Source organism: Cavia porcellus, unplaced genomic scaffold (genome assembly GCF_034190915.1).
Source record: "Cavia porcellus strain 051 isolate PalLab524CR breed Dunkin Hartley unplaced genomic scaffold, mCavPor4.1 scaffold_9, whole genome shotgun sequence".
Lineage (NCBI taxonomy): Eukaryota > Metazoa > Chordata > Mammalia > Rodentia > Caviidae > Cavia > Cavia porcellus.
Genome location: NW_026947492.1, coordinates 72,176,472 through 72,191,116, shown reverse-complemented (window position 1 = coordinate 72,191,116; position 14,645 = coordinate 72,176,472). Strand labels below are relative to the sequence as shown.

Here is a 14,645-nt window from a genome sequence, read left to right as displayed (position 1 = left end):
AAAATGCAATGAGTATCAAAGACAAAAAAAAAAAAAAAATCAAACAAACCCACAAATTTAAAAATTTTAAAATGCCCAGACTAGCAAGACAGCAGCCAGAATAGCTGCAGCCTCTGCCCTCTCCTGGCCGCCCTTTGATACCCTTCACCTGCCCTGGGATCTCTTTTCCCTTTTGTCCTCCTCCTCCACACCTGCTTCCTTCTCTTCCAGTCCACAGGGCCCCCCCTACCTTCCTGCCCCTATTGTCCCTTAAACCCTCCCCACCTTGCAGCTTTTGGCTCTGATCCTACCAGTGACCAAAGCCTTGACTACTCAAAAAGCCCATAATACTTGACATGGACACCGGTGTAATTCAAGGGGGATTAAATGTCACTCTCACCATTCTGCTACTTAGCATGGAAAAGAAGTTGGTGGTATCATAGGAAAGAAAGGACAGTCAGCTAAAAAGATGCCTGAGGAGAGTGGTGTATGTATCAGCATTTCAAAAGGGAATTGTCCTGAGTGAATTATCACTTTGGCTGGACCCACTAATGCCATCTTCAAAGCCTTTGCTGTTATCACTGACAAACTGGAAGAGGACATCAGCAACTCTATGACTAATAGCACAGCTGCCAGTAGTCTCCCAGTCACTCTAAGGCTGGTGGTCCCTGCTAGTAATTGTGGCTCTCTCACTGGAAAAGACAGTTGCAAGATCAAGGAAATATGAAAGACTTCAAGGGCTCAGGTCCAAGTGGCAGGAGACATGCTCCCCAACTCAACTGAATGGGCCATCACTATTGCTGGTATCGTGCAATCCATCATTGAGTATGTCAAACAGATCTACATGGTCATGTTGGAGACTCTCTCCTAGTCCCCCCACCCATGAAGGTCATGACCATCCCATACCAGCCCAAGCCAACAAGTTCTCCAGTCATCTTAGTAGGTGGCCAAGACAGGTGCAAGCTTTCCCCACACCATCCTGTCCATGTGACTCAACCCTGACCTTGAGGGACCACCTCTACAGGCCTATATCATTCAAGGACAGTATGCCATTCCACAGCTAGATTTGACCAAGCTGCACTTGTTGACAATGCAACAGTCTCATATTCCCATGACACATGGCAATACTGGATTCAGTGGCTTTGAATCCAGCTCTCCAGAGGTGAAAGGCTATTGGGCAGGTTTGGATGTCTCTGCTCAGACTACTTCTCACGAACTCAACATTCCAAATGATTTGATTGGCCGCATAGTTGGCCATCAAGGCACCAAAATTAATGAGATCGATCAGATGTCTGGGGCGCAGATCAAAATTGCGAACCCAGTAGAAGAACCTACTGATAGGCATGTTACCATCACTGGATCTGCTGCCAGCATTAGCCTGGCTCAATATCTAATCAATGTCAGGCTTTTCTCAGAGAAGGGTGGCAGAGGGAGCAGCTAGAACAATGCGGATTCATCCATAACTCTTTCTGCTGTTCACCATCACCCATCTGTGTAGTTTCTGAACAGTCAGCGATTCAGGTTTTAAAATAGTTTGTAAATTTCCAGTTTCTATACACTTTATCATCCACTTGTGATTTTTTAATTAAAGCATTTTAATTCCTTAAATAAAAATAAAATTTAAAAACATATTTCTAAATACTAATTGAGAAAAGCGATTATTATTGAAATCAGAAGCTACTTAGAAACTTTCAATTTGACTTGTAGAATACAATGAAAGACTACATCAAAAAGTTACTAAGACTGGGTGCCATGTATGGGCCACTGACAGGAGAACCAGACACCAACTCTTTCCTGTGAGTCAGTGTCATTCATGGACTGCAGGAAAGAAGGAAAACAAGAAGCCAACAAAAAGCCAAGTGCTTCCTGCAAGTTGGTGCCATGTGTGGGCCATGCAGGGAGAATCCAGTATCAGCTTTTTCCCACGAGTTGGTGGCATTTGTGGACTGCAGGGGAGGAGATAAAGAAGCCAACAAGAAGACTAGCCCTCCCTGTGAATCAGCCATGTGTGGGCCACTGGGAGGAGAACTAGACACCAAACCCTTCTGGCACATGGGCTGGGAGACAAGAAGAGCCAAGGTCCCCACCTACCCCCACTTAAGAAACCGGCTGATTTGGAGAAACACAGGCTGTGATGTGCTTGCAGTGTTCAGTGTTTCACTGAATTTGTAGGCCTCAAGCCTGTAGTCTAATAATCTATTCATAGGACAATGATACACAATGTAACATCTATGGGGGATTTCCTGCTGATGGTGGTAGCCATTGTTAATTCCCTATTTTCTTGTTTTGCAGTCCTGTATCATTTTCATTGTTTTATTTGGTTAGATTTTATTGTTTTGTCTTGTTTGATTTTATTATATCTGATGGCATGAGCAGCTATCTCAATGATAGCAAGGTATATTATGGTAGCCATTTGGGATTTACTATTACCTTGTTTTGAAGTCCTGTATTGCATTCATTGTTTTTTTATATTGGCTTTATTCTGTTTTTATGTTATTTATTTGTATTCTTTTCAAAATAAAAAGTACAAAAAAAGTTACTAAGACTCCAAAAAGCAGAAGCAAAAAACAAAACAGAAGAGAATAATATTGAAAACAGAGAAAATTGTTTCTTTGAAAAGCTCTAACAATTTCATTAAATCCTTGACAAAATTAGCAAGCAATAAGGTGAATATATTGGAAACTTTCAGAAATTTATTTTTTGGTACTGGGAATTGAACTAACAACTTCGCACTTGCCAGGCAAGTGCTGTGCCATCAAGAACAGAAATGTTAAAGAATACTATTACCCAACTTTTGCCAAGAAATTTGAAAAAAATAAAATGAAGTTACCAGCTTCTGAATCAAAAATAGACAACCTGTAACAAAACAAACAAAACAATTTCTATTAAATCAATCAAGCCCACCATCTAAAACCTACCTCAAAAAATCCCTTAAAAAAAGAGGACTTTACAGCTAAGTTTACCTTTCTATGCCAAACACTGAAATTTTAAAAATTTTTGTATGAAATTAATATTACCTAGAAAAATTCAAGACACAAGAATTTGAAGAGGGTACATTTCATTGTGTTTCATTGTTATAGGGGTTCCAAACATCCACAGGTCACCAGGCATTGAAAGGTTAAGTAACCAACATTCTCTGTTATACAAATTTTCCTGGAGAATTTGATTCCTTTACAAAGGAATTTTCTCCAATTCATTTTATGAAGCTAGTATGATCTTGAAATCATAACCAGATATGGACAATAGAAAACAGGGGAGTTATAGGCTAATTACCTTTATGAATATTCCTACAAAATGCTAAATTATAAGCAAGCCAAAAAGCCAATTATGAAATAATAATATATCATGAACAAAATAAAGTTCACTGCCAACTTTCAAGGATGATTTTTCAATAACTGAATACCATATTCTACCACATATGTGATAGAAATGGAAGACAGTATTATTTTCTAAATAAGTTAAAAACATCACTTAGTAAAAGTTCATAATTCATCCATGAATGTTACCAATATATTACCAAATATTTGATATGAATCTTTATAAACCTTTAGTCTCATTGTTATGGTATATGTCTGGATGTCCCCTCAAACCTTCATTCAGGGTGATGGGTGGCAGACCTTTCGAAGGTCACTGGATCTAGAGTTTGTGATTGGTTTATTGTCTAGCGTTGGAATTGGCAGCGTGAGTGCTGCACCTGCCCTAGGGTGGGCAACCTGCATCAATATAAGGGAAAGAGGCTTTTGGTCCCTTTTGCTCCTTTTTGCTTCTGTTGCTTTTGGTATCTGCTGCTGCCATGAACTTTGGTGCCTCTGCTGCACTGCCCTGCCTTGGAGCCAGCTGATTATGAACTGAAACCTCTACAAACTGTGAGCTAAATAAACCTTTCTTCCTTTAACCTTGAGTGTTGGATATTTTGTCTCAGCAATGAGAAAAAAATGACCAAGACACTGATAAAAGATGAAACGTTCACCGAATACATCTTATTTAGTGGTAAAAATTGGAAATTGTTACTTTAAGAAAAAGACAAGAATATTTCTTTGGACCACTCTATACAAAATTGTATTAGAGGATCTAATGATTTACCAGATAAGAAAAATAACAGTAGGCAGGAGAACTGGAGAGAAATAAAATTGTATTTTGTTAAAAATGACAATATAAAAAGAACCTGAAAACTAATTTAATAGACAAACACAAAAGTATGTTAGATATAAGATCAACATTCAAAAATCAATATGATTTTTATTCACCACACCAGAAAATATAATTTTAAAAGGAGACAACTTTAATACTAATACTACAAATGTACTGAAAGATAAATCTATAAAAATTATAAAAGATATTAAGGGGAAAATATCGAATGGCATAAAAACACCCTTTATAAAATGATATTTATCTAATTGTCATTCTTTATCTCTTTCCACTAATTTTTCTTCTTCATAACACTTACCATCCCTAACATTATATGCATGCATGTATGTGTGTGTACATATTTTTTCTTTCACTAGAATGTAAAGTCCTCAAAGCCAGTACTTTTTCTCCTTTTATTCTTTGCCACATAATAGCATCTGAAATAATGTCTAGCACATATTATGGTCCAATAAACATTTTTGAATGAATTAACAAGTATCTAAATCAATGGTGAAATAAATTAATTTCTATGAATAGAAGAAAATCAATGTTATTAAGATGTCAATTATGGTCAAATTAATACACAAATTCAATGCAATTTAAATAAAAATAACTCACCAGAGTAGACGAACTTTCTTGTAGCACTTCTCACTATCTTAATTAAATAATAACTTGTGTAATTATTTGTTAAATATCTGCCTTCCTCCTGGTTGAACCACCATAAAGGTAAAGAACCTGGGACACTGCAGCCCTGTGCTTGACACATGGAAGTCGTTCAACATGGAACGGTGGAAAGTATGGAAGTGCATATACCTAATACTGCAAATAACAAAGTGTTTACTAATAGAAAATAAAGTGAATAACTATTCACCAAATAATTCATCAAATAATTCAAATAATTCAAGCTAAGTGGAGCTTGAATCACTGATGGTTACAATTCCTTTAAACTACATTCACTTTGAAATGTGACAGATGTCTCTAAAGAATTCACAAAGTCAAAAATTGGTTTTGCTATTATTTCAAATGCTCCCAAGTCAATTTGGGTGATTAAATCATGGGGAGACAGGAGCATCAGGTGAGCACAGAGGAGTGATGTGCTGCCTGGTGTCCTCTACTCTTCCCTCCCTAAGGGATTGGATTACAAGTAGTCAAAGGAAAGTTGGCAGAAAAAGGAGAGTCCCCCTGCACAATGCAAAGGCTGTCAAAGGTGCAACTGTTTTTATTTGCAACTGCTTTTATTTTACTGCACTGAAATACCGAAGTAGACATTTTACCCAAGGGACAATCGAGATGCTGAAAGTCAAAGAATCAAACTTCAAGAACTATAAAAATAGCTCAAATTTTTAAGTGTCACTGGTAAACTCATCAGTGTTTCCTGCTGTGTTAGGACTGTAATTGGGATCTATTCAGGCAGTTAGCTCTTGGAACTAGTTCCTCCACCTTTTGATGGGCTCATTTCCATGTGTTGACCTTAAATACAGAGACCAATCTCAGCTCCTGGACAGACTCAAGCACACTGTCTGTTCTCTCAGGTGATAAACAAAAGAGAATCTACTGTCTCTCTGAAATGAGGTAAGTATATTCCCAAATGAAAGCCGAGGGAAAATCTTGAGAATTACCAAAATAAGAAAAGGTTTCATAAGCTCCCAATTAGTGCAGGACTCTGGGCTTGGTTTATTGTAGAAAACACAAGACAATCAGGATAAAACCTGGGACCCTAAGCAACTCCTGGTATAACTGGGAGAGAAGATCTGATGTGAAAAAACAGCACAATTGTTGACTAGCTATGAGAATCCTGGAACTCTTAAATTCAGCTGGAAGTGACAATGGACACGATCCACTTAACTTTGAGAAGGCTGCTCTCCTCTGTCCATTTGACAAGGTGATCTCTAAGGCCAATTCCATCAACCTCACTTTTTGATCTCCATTTTAAAACTCATTAACAGTATATAAGAGCTATCCCAAGGCAGTAGCTGAGTGTCTATTTAGCTGCCCAATTAAAGGGTCAGGCATTAACTGCAGTAGAATATGGAAGAAGGTAGGCTAACCTGTATCAGATCTTCCTTCTGGCTAAGGAAATCAGGGAAAGATGTAATGTAAACGTGAGATTTGAGTGGGTGGCCAGAAAGATTAACAGAAGGGACAAGAGATAAAGAACAAAAACTAATTTCTTTGCAGTGCTTCCCTATTACATTGTTTTGTAGCAGACACAGAAACATTAATCACGATAGCAGATAAACCAGCAAGGTAAAGAAGTGAACTAGAGATGAAGGAGTTCACCTGATTTCCCAGAAAGCTAATGGGAAACCTCAGTATATCTGTAGATCACCTGAGCACAAGTGTATCCTTAGCCAGCACACAGGTGCCAGCTAGGACATCTGCCAACCAAGCAGTCTGATGGCAGAAAAGAGCATATTAACTTCTCAGGTTTCAGGTAGTGTCAGGTATGGGAAAGTGTGAGAAAAGTAGCAGAGAGAAAACCCATAGAAATACACTTTTATCTTGGTCGTGGACCTTAAAAAGATAGTAATGTCTATTAAGATGCTTACTCTATGACAGGCAATAGTCCAAAGAATAATTGATTTGCTTTCTATATAAACTCCTTTGATAAACACAGATTTATTATGTTTATGAGAAATGATGACCATACGGATAAACGGTGACCATAGTAATTAGAGGGAGAGGCATCCGGGGAGAGTGTTACTAAGTGCAATGCTGTCTCGGTGGGTATACAAAGAAAGATGAAGGATATAGTTCAGCTGACCCTGCCGAAGTTTGGCACCTATACTGCTGACAACAAATTATAAAGCGTCACGGTGGGTCCAGCCTATGAGAAGCTTGAAGAGCACTGTGCTAAGAATATGGGGAAGAAGAACCTCAAATCATTCAACTTAACAGCTCTTCAGCACTGAGAAAGGGTTATGAGTCAGAATAAATTCCAAGTCCATGACCTGGGTTCCAGTAGAAAAGCTCTGGTGTGGATCCCTCAGAATATGTTCCTTATGTTGGGTATGTTTGTAGAGTAAGAAGATAAGTGATGTGAGTGAGAAAGAAGACACAAGTTGGTCTTTCTGGGGCTTAGACATCAGAATCAACATGAACTAAGACATGCATGTTTTCAAGATGATGGCCAGCCCAAAATGGTCTATGGGTAAGTTTTGTGTTTTATCACAAGAGTGATAGAGAGCCAACAAAGTGTTTAACCAAGACAGTGATAGATTTTCTATGCAGGTCACCATAGTGGCAGTAGAGTGAATGGACTAGAACGGTAACAAGGAAGCAACATAGATCAGAGATGGCCATAGATGGCACATGTGTCTTAGAGGTGAGCAATGTGGTATTCTGTAATACAGTGAGGAAATCAACTGCTCTTTGTTATTGTAAATATTAAATCTACTTGTAGTTAATATGAAGATAGATGCTGTCACCTTCACTCAATCTCAACTAAAAGCATTAGTTGAAATGGAGATATTTATTTAATATCATTGATGATTAACCATATATACTTTCAATATTGTTGCTTGAGCTATTTGCTAAAGACCATAAAACGCAATTATTATCAATAAGGCAGTTAAAATATTCTGTTTGTCTCACTAAATTCTGTATGTCTTAATAGGTTCATGATAATAAAACAATACATGAATATAATTGATAAGAAAATCTAGATGTATTGGCAGTCCACACTCAAAACTATTTTATTGACAGAAGTGCTTTGAATCAGTCTGGGGTTATTTAGGAGAGAGAAACTGTCTAGTAATTTGGACAGGGAAAGTTTAACATAAAGAATCATTAACTGTAACAGAAAATGAGATGAATGAGGAATTGGCTGGCAAAAAGCAAGGAGAACACTAAAGAGCACAGGAACGGCTGTCATTCCTGGGGCTTGGAGAAATCACTCCAGCAAGAGGCCCTCCTCGCCTCAAAGCTGAGACCCTCATCTTGTTGGGCACAATCAGAACTTGCTGAATGGCAGAGAAGTCTCTGCAGTATGGTACCCATAGAATTTACTGGAAATGTGGCCTCTGGCACGTGCCAGAAATCTGTCTGTTAGGTGTCAGGAAAAGCTCTTCATGGGAACACACATCTCAGCAGAGACACTCTGAAACAAAACCTCCCAAAGGGGTCCTAGAGGAAGCTGCTGGCCACTGGATGCTTTTGATTGCCCTGATTGCTGTGGCTGCAGGGGCTGGGCACAGGGCAGGCCACGTGAGTTGTGGAGCTTAGTATTGACACAGCTGGCCGACTGCAATTGTTAGAGAAGCTAAGCCTCCCTCAAGAAGCCCAACGAGGGCTCACCAAGCTTAGGAGAAAAATAATCTTCCTCTTGCAATGCCTTTCTGGTAGCCTCGGTCAACTCACTGTTCCAGGTATGAAAGGAAAAAATATTTTAAGATCCTTTTATGGTTAGGATCCAAACTGTTTCCCCAAAGCCTTATGTTTTTGAAAAGTAATGTTTTTCCAGAAAGAAATACTGATTAACAATTTCCTCCATCTTGATGAATAGATCAGGCCAGTGCTATACTTATCAGTAGGTTAGCCCACAGCTAATCATAGCTAACTTGCTTGCAATTAGGAGGTAAACTAAGGTGGGAAGAAGCAAGTCTCCTGGCTCTGCCTTGAAGGATTGACCTCCCTCCTGAGTCACTCCTTTTACTCCCTTGGCTGCCATGATATGAGCAGCTTCCTTCTACCATGACCTTCTTACACTGGAGCCAGCCAAGCACAGAGTGAATTTCCTACAAAATGTGAGCCAAAATAAACTTCTCTTCCTTTAAGTGTGGGTATTAGGTATTGTTTCTCAGAAATGGGAGAGTGACTAAAATAGGGCCTGCTTTGGCTTTTCCAGAGTAAGTAATGATAGACGCATTTGGAACTGAGAGGAAAGTAATTTATAGTTGGCATGTGTATTTCAAAAATTTTTGGAATATACATACATACATATATATATATATATATATATATATACTCACACACACATATATGTGTGTATATATATTTATAAAATATATACATGTTTAAAATTCTAGCAGGTTATGTAAAATAAATATATACAAAAACAGAAAGAACAAAGATAAGAAAATATAAGCAGAAATCTTAATATTTTATTTTTGCATCCCAATGTATTCCATTCTCTTATTCCAACTTAAGAGATCAATCTGTCCAGCCAAATCCTTCAGGGCCCAGAACAAAACTGCCTTCCACAATGCCTTTTTCCTGTTCCTATCTCACAGGATTCTCTGCATATTAGGTATATTTGTATACATCATGCTCTATATCACTACTTTACTGTTTCATACGTATGTCTTATCTTTTCTGACAATTTTAAGGGAAAAGTATAACAGTATTTTATATTGTTCCCATAAGATGGAGCAACATCACAGGTTAGTTGACTCACTGATTACTTTTTAAATAGCATCAACATTCACCTTAATGTGTAGCGTTTTTTTTTTTTTATTCAGATCATAACCAGTTAGAAATACCATAGTTTTCAAATTTTAAACTACAGATCTCTAGATCTTATTGTCACCTAGGGATAAAAGGTGAATGAGTGTTTAATAAAGTTCACTGTTTGGTGTCTGTATTGAATGTCCCCTTCATGACTTCCTGATGAGTCTACATAAACCACTGTCAATCCCAGTAGAGATATTCAATGCAGCTGTACAAACCCAGCTGACTTGCTAGATAACAGCTGTATGTGCCTAAATAACAGCTGTATAGAAACTCCTGAGATTCTATATTATATATACCTATGCTTTTCCAGGAAAGAAAAAGCCCATTTCTTTTGAGAGTTAGAAGCTGGCTTGAGGCAGATACTGCTCTCCCATGGGCAAAGTCTCATGTACTTCAAAAACAGATACTTCCCAAACTCTTGAGGTGTGATCAGTTGTCTGTTGAGCCATTTGGCCAAATAACCACACAGTTTCCACCATTCATCCCTGCTCAAGCTGAGGACAAATGTAAACCTGCATGGAAAAGCACTATCTGAGAGTCATTTTGCTCAGTCATAGCCCACCCTGTCCTCACTACTCCCATGCAGTTTATTTCCTAGAAAAAGCATTCACAAACCAATCACCACCAGGTCATCCATACAGCAAGCTCTGGAATAGATTGGTTAGTTACTCATTATTGCTTCCTTTATTCTTCTTACTCTCATGCCTGAGGGTCTGGTAATGCTTGTAAAATAGACAGCAAGGCCTGTGTATTCAAATACCAGCCTATATTTCAAGAAAGCACACTGTTTGTGTAAGAATACACTGCTTACTGGAGCAGTAAAATGTTGACAAAACACAGCTTCGTCTCATCTCAAGTTTCTACTTCCATCTTCACAATCGATGAGTATTCTGGAAAGTGCATCATTAATCCCATTACATCATCTTATTGAAGACACTGGGATGGTGTTTACAAAAGGAAATGCTTTCTTTCTCCCATAAAATCAATGATGACAGGGTAAGGCTCTGGGCAGGGAACGAGCAGTCTGGGGCTTTAGTTGGACATACACAGCTTACACACAGGCAGCTCAGAACTCAGAAGTTGCTTTCAAAAGTAGGCCAGCATTCCCACTACCTCGTGCAATAGGTGGCTGCTATGGGAGAGGCCGCCTAAAACCTTGGAGACATTTTGCACTGACTGTGGGAGCTTGACCCTGGTTAGCCATATCCCTGGTCAATTAGCAGACAGCAGACTTTTGAAAATACAACCACCACCCCCAAACAAAAGACAGATTACACAAATTATACTTTGCTTATATAAGGATTTTGGGAGCTGTTAAGCTTTTAGTTTGTTTCCTCTGCAAAGTCCATGATATTTAACAATTAAGAAATAAGCAATATATGCTATTTATTATTTTTTAAGGAGGAAAAAAAAAAAGAAAAAAAACCCTTAAAAGCCCTAGGTATTTATATAAAAGTAAGGCATTTTAAAATATCCATTTAAAGGCAAAAAACATTAGATCACGAAAATCATGGATGTTATTACCAAACTGCTACCCCATAGCTGACTTTATTCCATAAATAACTATCACAAATATAATGATAATTGATGATAGAGTCAGGATTAGGAGTCCATTGTAAACTGTTGTTTTATCCCCTATTCAAAACTTATATTGTTCTCTACCTCATATCATCTGGTGACAGGCTGAAAGTTGATAGTGGCAGCAGTAGCAATGTCATAAACAAAAGGAGGAGCTAAGGCCATGAGCACTAAGGAGAGAAGACTAGATCTGAAAGAGACAGAAGGGAGTGAGCCACAGCCTTGGGATAAGAGAGGAGAGAGGAAGTCAGTCAGGTCACAGACTGTATTTTAGATTCTGCATCCATAAGAAAGAAGGGGCCTAAAGGATTGGAAAGAGGTGATGAAAATTTGTGACCTGCAACATAGACAAATGCATATGAGCAACTCAGACAGGAGATGACTTTGGCCATCTTTCAAACTGAATTTAAATATCTACTCAATATCTACTACAAGAGATATTAATTGCTCTGCTGCATAAAGCAGAGGGGCTTCTGGGTACAGTGCTAGTCTCTCCTTCATCACCCAAATAGCTCAAGCTCAAAGCTTGTGGTTGACTGCAGCTACATCCTCACGAGTCATATTAGTGAGAATTCATTGTAAGCGAAGCTATGTGGAAACACCATTACTTGCCTTAATTGGTTTATTAAAGTATTACTTCCAACTTCAGGTAATATTTTCCCAGAAAGAAATACTGATTAATAGTTTTCTCCACCTCAATGTCTTAGTACCCTATCTGGAAATCTGTTTGGCCAGCCTGTTTCTTATGCAGCTATGATGTATTTGCAATTCAGCACAGCTAGTTTAGAGGTATACCACTGTGGGTGGGTCCTATCGGCATGAGTGACCTCACAGGAATATAATGAAAACAGTGAAATACAAGTGGTTCTCATAAATGTGCTGGATTCAAATTGCGATATGAACTCATTTTTATTCTAGAGTTCATAAGGGCACTTTTGGCAGCATATTTTTATACAAAGACAGATCTTTTGAAGAGTAGTATAGTGGAGGTGGGATGAAGCCTGGCTTTTGGTGCATAGACTTAGAATAGATTTACATTCTATCTTTTTCTTACCCCCACCTACTTGTATTACCTTAGTTAAATAATGATTCCCTCTGTACCTCAATTTCTCTTCACGTATAATGAACATGATACCCACTTCATGTTTGTGATAGTTGACGGGGAATAGAAGCAGTAAAACTGGAGTCTGGCTCAGAGGAAGTATGCAGGCTCTTGATCCACTTCATCCTTCAGAAAGGGCGGCAATTCTGCCCAACAGGCACTCCAGGACAAAGGGATAAACCTGAGTGCGATGTTCTTTGACTAATTTGATGATAAGTTTTGTACAGGGATGGCGAGAGATGAAAACTTGTTAGGACAGATGTTGGCAGTTTTACAGGGCTGTAGGAAGCTTAGGAAGCCTAACTTCTATTACCTGGAACCTCTTCTAAAAGAGGAGCTATCCTCTTGCATTAGTTTTTCCATTGCTAGGACAAAATACCTGACACCTGCAACTTAAAGAAGTTCATTTTGGCTCACAGTTTCAGTGGACTCGTACTTGGTTTGCTCACTCCAAAGTAGAAATGATATGGCAGGAGGGTATTACAGAGCAAAAGTGTTCCCTGCATAACAACTAGGAAGCAGGAAGAGGCAGTGGGGAGGAATAGTGACCAGAATGCACTCAAGTTCCACTTTCAGTGACTGATTCTATCCAGCCAGGCCCCACTTCTGAATGTGCAATTTTTGGGGTCATTCTAGCTCTAAGCCACAATACACCTGGAGGGCTGCTAGGTACCCTGTGTTCTGGCGCTTGGGATCTTCTCTGTTTACATCTCTTTTGCATCCTATTGGAGAGTTTTTAGACAATTTTCCTTTCCCTCAGTCTCTGGGAATCCTTGTAGAAGTTTCCAACCTGCAAGAAGGGGAGTTAATGGTGCTAACAGTAGGCAAGGGCCCACTTGAAGTTTTCTATGCAAAACTCACTTCTGAATTTTCTGACCCTTTGAGAGCTACTCCCCAAAAGGTATAGGGAATTCAAACTCAAATTAGGATGTGTGGCCCATCTGACAGAACCTAGCAGTACTCCTGCCTCCAGCTTTGACACTCCAACTTCCTCAGGATCAGTCAAACAAGGCTACTTCTATAACTGCTAGAATTGAAATATACATGGAACAGAGCCATGGGGCCCACGGTTGGGCATGAAATTTAAAAGACAGTAGAAGAAAAATCTATTTCTTTAAAGGGTCAGTTGAATTCCTAAAAAATCACCTATCCATAATGTGAAAATGAAGAAGAATTTTCTTCTGTTTTTTAAAAAGGAGTTCTGATAGCTCTGATACCTGGAAGGGATTAAATGCTAAAAATAGCACAAGATATTGAGAATGCTGAGGGAGTATGCAGTTCATGAAGCAGAGGGCAGTAAAATCTGGCATTAAATGCTAACAAGAGAGGAATTCTTCAGGATCTATGAGTCAGGGGGAACTTCCTCCTGTAAATATTAAACAGTATTATTTAATAGCAGCAGAACTGTGGCTCTGGTTACCCATCCTACTCTGTTAAGAAAGCACTTTGTGTCCAGAAAGGATCTCAAACTAATCTGAAATGAAGATAATGAGCTATGGAGTCGACTCTCTAATGCTTCCTTGTTTTGAGTGAAGCCATGCTGATGGCCTGGTGACATTTGCAGGGCCATCTGGTGACATTTCTTTTTGGGAACAGATTAATAGAGACTGGGGAGAGTGGTAGAGTTGGTGCAGGGGCCAACACAAGATTCTCAGGTGGCTTCCTGGAACTGTGTATGTATTTGAAGAGGGAGGTCCCCCCCCCCTTTTTAAATGAGGATGCATTTAAACTATAATTATTAAACACTTCACCACCTGCTGAGGGACTACTTCAAGGAAGAAAAAAATCCTTTTAATTTAAAAGCTTCACTCAGTATAAAACCCAGGTGTTGGGAAAAGTCCTTTATTAGGAAATTATAAATACTCCTTCCCCCACTCCTTCAGAATAAAAAGGAGAATAAATGTAGCTACAGGCGAGATGCTCTTCTTGGAATTGTTTCTTGTATGAATGCCACAGATCTAGCCCCCTGACAGCCTGTGGTTTCTCTTTCTGCTTCTATCGGCTTCAGTGTGCCTCACACTGAACTTGTCTGTTGAAAGAATAAATGTTTTATTGGGCCTTAGACCATTTCCTCAAGCTCTCCCTTAACTGAACTCTCCATCCAGTCTCAATACAGCAAAATCAAAAGCCTTTCAGTTTTGCTTCTCATCTTTTGAATGAGCTGCCATCTACATGCTGCCATCCAGTTCTAAATGGGGGCACTTATCTATAAACTTCTTTTTTCCAGGACTCACAGCATCCTTTATTGCCAAGATGCTGCTCCAAAATTGAAGCTCAATGTGAGACTTTCCTAGTGTCTGGCCCTTGGTACACTGCTTTGCTTTTGTTTGTTTGTTTGGTTTTTTGTTGTTGTTGTTGTTTTGTTTTTGGTACCAGGGATCAAACTCATGACCTTGTGCTCACCAGA

At 38.9% G+C, this 14,645-nt stretch overlaps 1 protein-coding gene and 1 pseudogene across 2 annotated transcripts in view; one reads left to right on the top strand and one right to left on the bottom strand.

Moving 5' to 3' along the window:
• Syt9 (synaptotagmin 9) overlaps positions 1–14,645 on the bottom strand; it is a 187,714-nt gene that overhangs the window by 89,863 nt on the left and 83,206 nt on the right. The window lies entirely within an intron of this gene.
• Positions 336–1,432, top strand: LOC100724061 (poly(rC)-binding protein 2-like; annotated as a pseudogene).